This window comes from Lolium rigidum, chromosome 1 (assembly GCF_022539505.1).
Source record: "Lolium rigidum isolate FL_2022 chromosome 1, APGP_CSIRO_Lrig_0.1, whole genome shotgun sequence".
Taxonomy (NCBI): Eukaryota; Viridiplantae; Streptophyta; class Magnoliopsida; order Poales; family Poaceae; genus Lolium; species Lolium rigidum.
This window is the reverse complement of record NC_061508.1, coordinates 299,823,944-299,832,189: the sequence shown is the minus strand read 5'-3', so window position 1 is coordinate 299,832,189 and position 8,246 is coordinate 299,823,944.

Here is an 8,246-nt window from a genome sequence, read left to right as displayed (position 1 = left end):
CCTATTGACAAGATGCCGAAGAGCCAGTTGTTGTTTTCTGCTGTTTTTGGTTTCATAAATCCTACAAAGGAAATATTCTCGGAATTGGACGAAATCAACGCCCAGGGTCTTATTTTTCCACGAAGCTTCCGGAAGACCGAGGGAGATACGAAGTGGGGCCACGAGGTGGCGCCACACTAAGGCGGTGCGGCCAAGGAGGGGCCCGCACCGCCCTGGTGTGTGGGCCCCTCGTGACGCCCCTAAACCTACCCTTTCGCCTACTTAAAGCCTTCGTCGCGAATACCCCAGTACCGAGAGCCACGATACGGAAAACCTTCCAGAGACACCGCCGCCGCCAATCCCATATCGGGGGATTCGAGAGATCGCCTCCGGCACCCCGCCGAGAGAGGGGAATCATCTCCCGAAGGACTCTTCATCGCCATGATCGCCTCCGAATTGATGTGTGAGTAGTTCACCCCTGGACTATGGGTCCATAGCAGTAGCTAGATGGTCGTCTTCTCCCCATGTGCTATCATTGTTCGATCTTGTGAGCTGCCTAACATGATCAAGATCATCTATTTGTAATGCTACATGTTGCGTTTGTTGGGATCCGATGAATATGGAATACTATGTTATGTTGATTATCAATCTGTCATATATGTGTTGTTTATGATCTTGCATGCTCTCCGTTGCTAGTAGAGGCTCTGGCCAAGTTGATACTTGTAACTCCAAGAGGGAGTACTTATGCTCGATAGTGGGTTCATGCCTCCATTTAATCTAGGATAGTGACAGAAAGTTCTAAGGTTGTGGATGTGCTGTTGCCACTAGGGATAAAACATCAATGCTTTGTCTAAGGATATTTGTGTTGATTACATTACGCACCATACTTAATGCAATTGTCTGGTTGTTTGCAACTTAATACCGGAAGGGGTTCGGATGATAACCTCGAAGGTGGACTTTTTAGGCATAGATGCATGTCGGATAGCGGTCTATGTACTTTGTCGTAATGCCCAATTGAATTCCACACTACTCATCATGATATGTATGTGCATTGTCATGCCCTCTTTATTTGTCAATTGCCCAACTGTAATTTGTTCACCCAACATGCTATTTATCTTATTGGAGAGACACCACTAGTGAACTGTGGACCCCGGTCCATTCTTTTACATCGAATACAATCTACTGCAATACTTGTTCTTTGCAAACATCATCTTCCACACTATACATCTAATCCTTTGTTACAGCAAGCCGGTGAGATTGACAACCTCACTGTTAAGTTGGGGCAAAGTACTTGGATTGTGTTGTGCAGGTTCCACGTTGGCGCCGGAATCCCTGGTGTTGCGCTGCACTACACTCCGCCACCATCAACCTTCAACGTGCTTCTTGGCTCCTACTGGTTCGATAACCTTGGTTTCTTACTGAGGGAAAACTTGCTGCTGTACGCATCACACCTTCCTCTTGGGGTTCCCAACGGATGTGTGTCTTACATGCCATCAATGGACCCCTACTACGTATCTTCCGCTATGTGTTATTGTAATGTCCCAGGTTTAGAGACGATCGAGGGGTAGATTTTAGAAAGGGATGTGCATTGCAACGTAAATTCTGGGGAAATTTCACGCTTTTAAAACAAAACTGCATCGAAGGGGGACAAGTTTCTCTCTCGACACCTTACAGGGTTAGGGTTTCGAGAGTGTGACAAACTTGTTCTTATTCAACTAAGTTAGGTTTTGAGAAGAGAGAAGAGTTATTGCATCACAAACTTAAGTTGCATGATTGAATTCAGATTTAAGTTGCATGATTGAATTCAAACCAAAGTTGAATTTGAATTTCAAATTCAAACATCAAATAGATATCTCATAATTCAAACTTGAGATAATTCATTAAACAATTATAAATAATTAAGAAATAAACAATATGAACAATACAAATAATAAGTAAAGCTCATTAGAGAAAACTTTGAGCTTTATTGATAAACACACAATATACACTGTCTTTACAATATTCATAATTGAAATATAAGAACATTACAACACATTACAAGAATTGGCAGAAATGAAGAAAGAAAAAGAAAGAAAAGTACAATGTCAAATTCTATCCTAAAACTACAAGCTAATCTCCACAGATGCTTGAGCTTGATCTTCACTTGATCTTCATTTTGATCATCATCTTGATCCCTGCACACAACATAGCAAATCACTAGTTATGCCAAGTGGCATTGCCACCTGGCAGGTTAGAAAAGAAATGGTGAATGGAGAAGATATGATCAGCTCTGCCGAGCTGATCTACTCACAGCCCAGGTACCAAGCACTTAGCACACACACACAGCCCTGCTCACCAGGCAGTGTGCATGCAGCACAACACACACACGCCAGCAGTGAGTCACCAAGTGTTGCCAGGGCTTGTTGTCGACTAGGAGAGCAAAGCAAGGGTGGTATAAAACCTTTTCCACCGCCAGAACCAGCAAACCATCGATAGGCTTCACTGGTAAGTCACCAGAAATCAAAAACACAAGAACAGGAAGAACAACACTGCTGTTCAACCTGCCCAAAACCATCACAGCAGCAGATCAAGCACTATAGGCTTGCAAGGAGGAGCAGGGCAAGCATAAGCTCAACAAAGAAGCAATCCTCTACATCAACAAAGAATCTAGGAGCTGGCGTGAGGTATAAACCAAATCATCCTGAGCAAAACCAAGTCTTGCTCATAAATAAGCATACACTTGCATCACAGAAGCAAAGTGGGTATGAAACCCTATTTGTATCATCATATGGCTACTAAGCCATTTGGTGCAAGCAAACTAAAGATTAGCCAGAAGGAAATCACCCAAGGGAACATTGGTGTGTCAGCATGGTGACACTACCAGAGAAATCCAACATGGATTTAATCCCTAACTAGCCATCCAAACTCACCTAGCACCACACAGCTAGTTACACCATCAGAATATAGACATCTAAATGTCTATCTTGTTTTCAACATCAAAAGCTACTGGTAATCCAGTCATGGATCAACCAGATAGCATGAGAGAGTCACAGCAACAGCCAAAGAAAGGGGAGCCACCCTGGGACAAAGACAAAGGCCGTCAGTGGCTACCTCAAACCCATAGGAACACTCACTAAGCCACTGCATCATAACCCAATAAGGTTCAGCATGAGCTAGGGTACCCAATCAGTGATTGGCATCCCTCTAGCTACATCAAGTCCATGCATGAGATCATTACTGCTCAGCAGTTCACCTCATTTATCTATTCAATCAAGTTAAACTACACAGATAAATGAGATGCATAATTAAACAATGCACCAGACCCTTGCAAATGATCCAGATGATCACTGCAAGCAACAGCAGGTGCTGGGGTAAGCAAGAGCATGCACCAGCACAGGCTTGAGTGCCACACAGGCCAAGGAAGAACACCAGTTAGTCACAAAGAGGAGCACACAATTTCTCACAAGCAATTATTGATCAATTGATCATCAGAGCACCACTAGCTCTTGCTACAGGTTGCCACAGCCAAGTACATCAACAGGAAATAACCAGATACTGAAGAAATCCAACCATGTCTTTACTGAATAAACAGATAACTGAATAAATTACTTTATGATTGTATCCAGAAGCACATCAAAGGCTTGATGAGCCACTGGATCAAGATACACAAGCAAAGCACATACACTCATCACTGAATAACACTGATAAACCAACAGCAATGCTCAATTGAGCATACTCATGAATTTGAGCACAAGTAATAGCACACAATGGCTCTGGCACTTGCAAAATTGCAAGAATGATACACTGTCATCAGGCCAGGGCAATATAAATGAACACACTTGAGTGTCTGGCAAGCATAATAACATAAACAAAGGCACAGAGCTAGAATCAAGCAAGAATGGCAAGCATAGGCAGACACTGAGCATAAGAAATATTGCATAGAAGCATTGGCCAAGGCCAGCAGATACACAGCAGTAGCATAACAGCATATGAGCATAACATAGCAGCTCATGAGCAGGCAAGCATGGCGCAGTAGCAGAGCACAACAGCTCATGAGCAGGCAAGCAAGGCGCAACAGTAGAGCATCGGCATGGCGAGCATCTCTACATAGAGATACAAGCCATGGCCAGAGCTAGAGGAGGAGGAAGTAGAACAGGCACAAGAGGGAGAGAGGGGAGTAGAGCACGTACCCGGAGCGAGCAGATGGCAGACACAGCCATGGCGGCCACGGCGGCACACGCCAGGGCGCGGCGGTGCCAGGCCAAGCCAAGCCATGGCGGCGCCACAGCACCAACCGCACCACGACGGCGAAGCCACATCGGCGCCATCACGCCAGGAGCTCTGGGAGCAGCGGGATCGCGCGGATCCCTTAACTCTAGCACCAGAGAGGGTCGAGGATGAGCGCACCAGGTCGCCCGCATCAAATCGACGTGGATAGATCGACGCGCCGTCAAGCACCGCGTCGATTGCGCAACATGGCGGGGGCCAAGTCCGGCGGAGCTCGCCGGAATCGAGCGGCGACGGCGAAGGCGACGCATGTCGCTAGAGAGAGGGTTAGGGTTAGGGTTTCAGACGCGCGCACGAGAGAGAGAGAGAAGTGAGGCTGGTCGAGCCAGACCAGGTGGGTCGGTTCGACCTAACCCCACTGGGTTACACCGACAGGTGGGCCCAGGGGTAATTTGGTCATTTCCAAATTCATTTAAAAACACAAACTTTGACCAAATTTTATAAAATCATTATAGCTCTAAAAAAATAATTAAAAATATGAAAACCACTCAGTATAAAAAACTCTATCATAATAAAATATGAAATAGAATTTTTGAAGTTAAACAAGAATAAGTTCAAGTTTGATGATTTAAATAATCATTTAAATCACACATTTTATTTTCAATAATGAAAATAAGTCCATAAATTCTTTTGGACTCTAAAAACACCTTGACAACATTTCAAGGTTGTATTTTGCCTTAAAGAGAGTATCCCTAAGTTATTCTTAGTATTAACCTCTCACATGAAATAATAACGACATCGGAAGGGGGGAACAAACCCTAAAACTGGAATCATGCATCAATGCTTCTTTAACCATTGCCCTTATCGGACAATGATGCTATTTTTCAGCAACGAGAGGACAAGGGTCAGTCCACACCATCCAACCGCAACACTTTGCGGTGTTCGAGCAAGTTCATCACTTGCTCATGTCATTTGAGTATTTTTACCAAATTACTTGCAAAGTACTATGTTTATCACTATTGCATAAAAAGCAAAACCACTATTTTCATAACTATGAATATGACTAAGTGGTGGGCAATGGAACCATGGATTGTGTTGATATGGTGGAGGTTCCATTGCAAGGGTTTATATCCATCTAGGATTAAACAACAAATGTCGTCCAGTGATTCTTGTGCCGTAATACCCGTGTTAACCATAAGATCTGGAGTGGGATGGAATAGTCAATCGTATTTCCACCTCTTGTATATCAACGGACGCGCTTTACCGTAGCACACTTGTCATCTGTCGGGGCAAGCGGTAGGCTGGGGAAGCCAAAAGTTCCGCACGGCTTTGTCCGTAGCACACTTGTCGCCGAAGTGCAAGCGGTAGGCTGGGGAAGCCAAAAGTTCCCCACGGTATTGCGGTCTATGAGGGGTTGCATCTACCGGCGAAGGAGTTTGGTTCGATCCCAGACTGTCGTCGTGGTCGGGGTCCATCCTTAATTGGTGTAAGAGGACCGACGAGGACCCAGGGTTGGGGATGCAGCAAAGGGTGGGTGTATGAGGTAGTGGAGGAATATGATTGGCTATGACCTTATACCGGGCCTCACACCGAAGGAAGTGTGGACGGGAAAGCTGCCCGGTTGGCACCAAGGTTAAGATCTCTTATGGGTAAAGCAACACACCTCTCGCAGAGTGTAAAGAACCGTGACTCGTCACTCCCCGTTCCGGGATTTGGAACTGCGAACGCTGCCTGGAAAGGAGCTCCATGAAGTTCTAGTAAACCGGTGAAGGCCGACGGACATAGTTCTTTGAAATAAAAGCAACCTCTTGAAGAAATGTTTATCAAAACTTGCATTGATATTAGACTTTCTGGTCTAATATCGTAGCTAGTGCATTAAACACCTCTTTTCTATAATGAACTTGTTGAGTACGCTCGTACTCATACCACTCTTAAATCCCCTGCTTAGATTGTCTGAACCATCTGGAGGAGGACAACGACAACTCTGACGGAGCCGACATCATTGGCTATGAAGAACCAGACCTCTCCGGAGGCGTCGAAGGTGTAGACTACCTTATAGTCTACGGAACCGGGGAGGGTTCCGGAGGAGAGCAAGCTTAGACCGATAAGTAGTAGTAGTATCCGAGCAGTACGAACTCTTAGTACTTTACTGCTCGAGGGAATAAATGTACCACCTAGTAAGACTTCTATATTGTAAGCTAAGATGGGTTCGCCTCGAACCCAGGAGTATCCCTCTCAGGACCGAAGAGGAGCTCCGAGATGATATGTACATTATGCTTGTAATAATAAATGAATGAGTTACGGACCTACTATGTTCTGTTGTACTACTCTGAGGGATGTAATATTTGCGGAATGGTACTTCGTGAATGTTATTTCAACGACTGGCATAGTACAACATGCAGTGGTATGCAGGGTCACCACAGTTGGTATCAGAGCAAAAGCTTTGACCTTAGGTTGGAACCTAGTAAATGGGACAGAACGTTAGGAGTCAAATAGGATTAGTAAAGAATTCTCTAAAAATATGGTGTATATTCACTTGAGAATAAAAAATCATATCTTTTAGTGCGACAATTCTTTATTATCTCTATTATGATGCATTATTACTAATCTTATATTCTTTCTATTCTACAGCCAACTATGGCAAGTTCACGTCCGGGACGAAACGTGAAAGTGATGGTGACATAGGCATCCCCAATGGGCCTGCCGAAGATGGTACCCGGGATTTATTCAAGGCAAAAGACTCGAAGAATAAGAAGATTCGGAAGCCCAAGATGTTATTAAGGAAAGATAGAGTTGTAATAGTAAGTGTCAATTGTAATCTTGCGGGACGGGTTAGAAACCCTCCCGGACTCTGTAAACTTGTGTATTACGAAACCCTCGGCTCCCACTTGTATATAAGGGGGAGTCGAGGGACAAAGAGAGGATCGAATCATCATTGAGCAAACCCTAGTTTTATTTCGTCGAGTACTTTTCGGCTGAAACCTTCGAGATCTACTTGCCCTCTACATCCAACGAAACCCTAGTCTACTAACCGTAGGCATTGACAAGTTAATCCCTTGTCAATTGGCGCCGTCTGTGGGGTTTAGAGGCGACAAGGAGCTGATCTCGATGGCACGTTCAGGATCGTCGACTTCATCGGCAGCAAGCAACATCATGGACAAAGGTAAACAGATCGAAACTGGTCTCGTTGATTTTGTACCTCACCCGCCCTCCCGTTTGGATGCATATACATATCTGGAGGAGCCCATGGAGATGACGTTCAGAAGGTTCCACTTTCGCGTCGGGAAGGAAGGAACGTATCGTCTCGAAATTCCGACCTTCTCGAGGTTTTCTGTGGAACACACTGAATCTTCAAGCTCGGCATCATCGGTCGAGTTAGGCGACGAAGGAACCTCTTCGCCACGCTTCATCAGCACCAAGGCAAGCGAAGAACTCGCCAAGATCTTCAGCGACATGTCTTTTGAGTCGTCTGCGGACTCCTATATAAGCAGCGATTCTGAGAGCGTCGACAGCTTCGACTTCATCGACAAATCCATCACCATTGGAAAGGTCTTCACCAATCTCTATGATGGTGTCACCGAATCCAGCAAGGCGCAGAATTCAAAATATCATCAAGTCTACGCCATTGGAGAAGCAAGTCGTGATCAAGAGGAAACGTCGGAGGCTTTCGACGATTTGGGAAATCCATACGTCGATCCCTCTGACTTAAGGCGAGGTTTAGGCAACAAATACGTCGGGCCTACACCACGTATGAGAGTTCAACTGCCACAAGCAGCATGGGACAGAGCCGCAAGAGCCATGGATGGCTCAGAGCCAATGGCGACAACCGCCACGACTGAAGAATTGCAAGCATACCAATATAGACTCGCGCGAGCTGGAAGGGAATTGGAAAAACAGACAGCTGCTTTGAACAGAAGAAGGGAGGCAGCTTCCGCGTCAAGCAGGCGAAGGGCAGACCTCAGTCGACATTCAGGAACTTCGGGAGATAGTCACAGAGAAGCTCGGAACAGAGCAAGGTCAAGGTTGCGAAACATACCTGAGGCAGAAAGAGAGAACCTAGT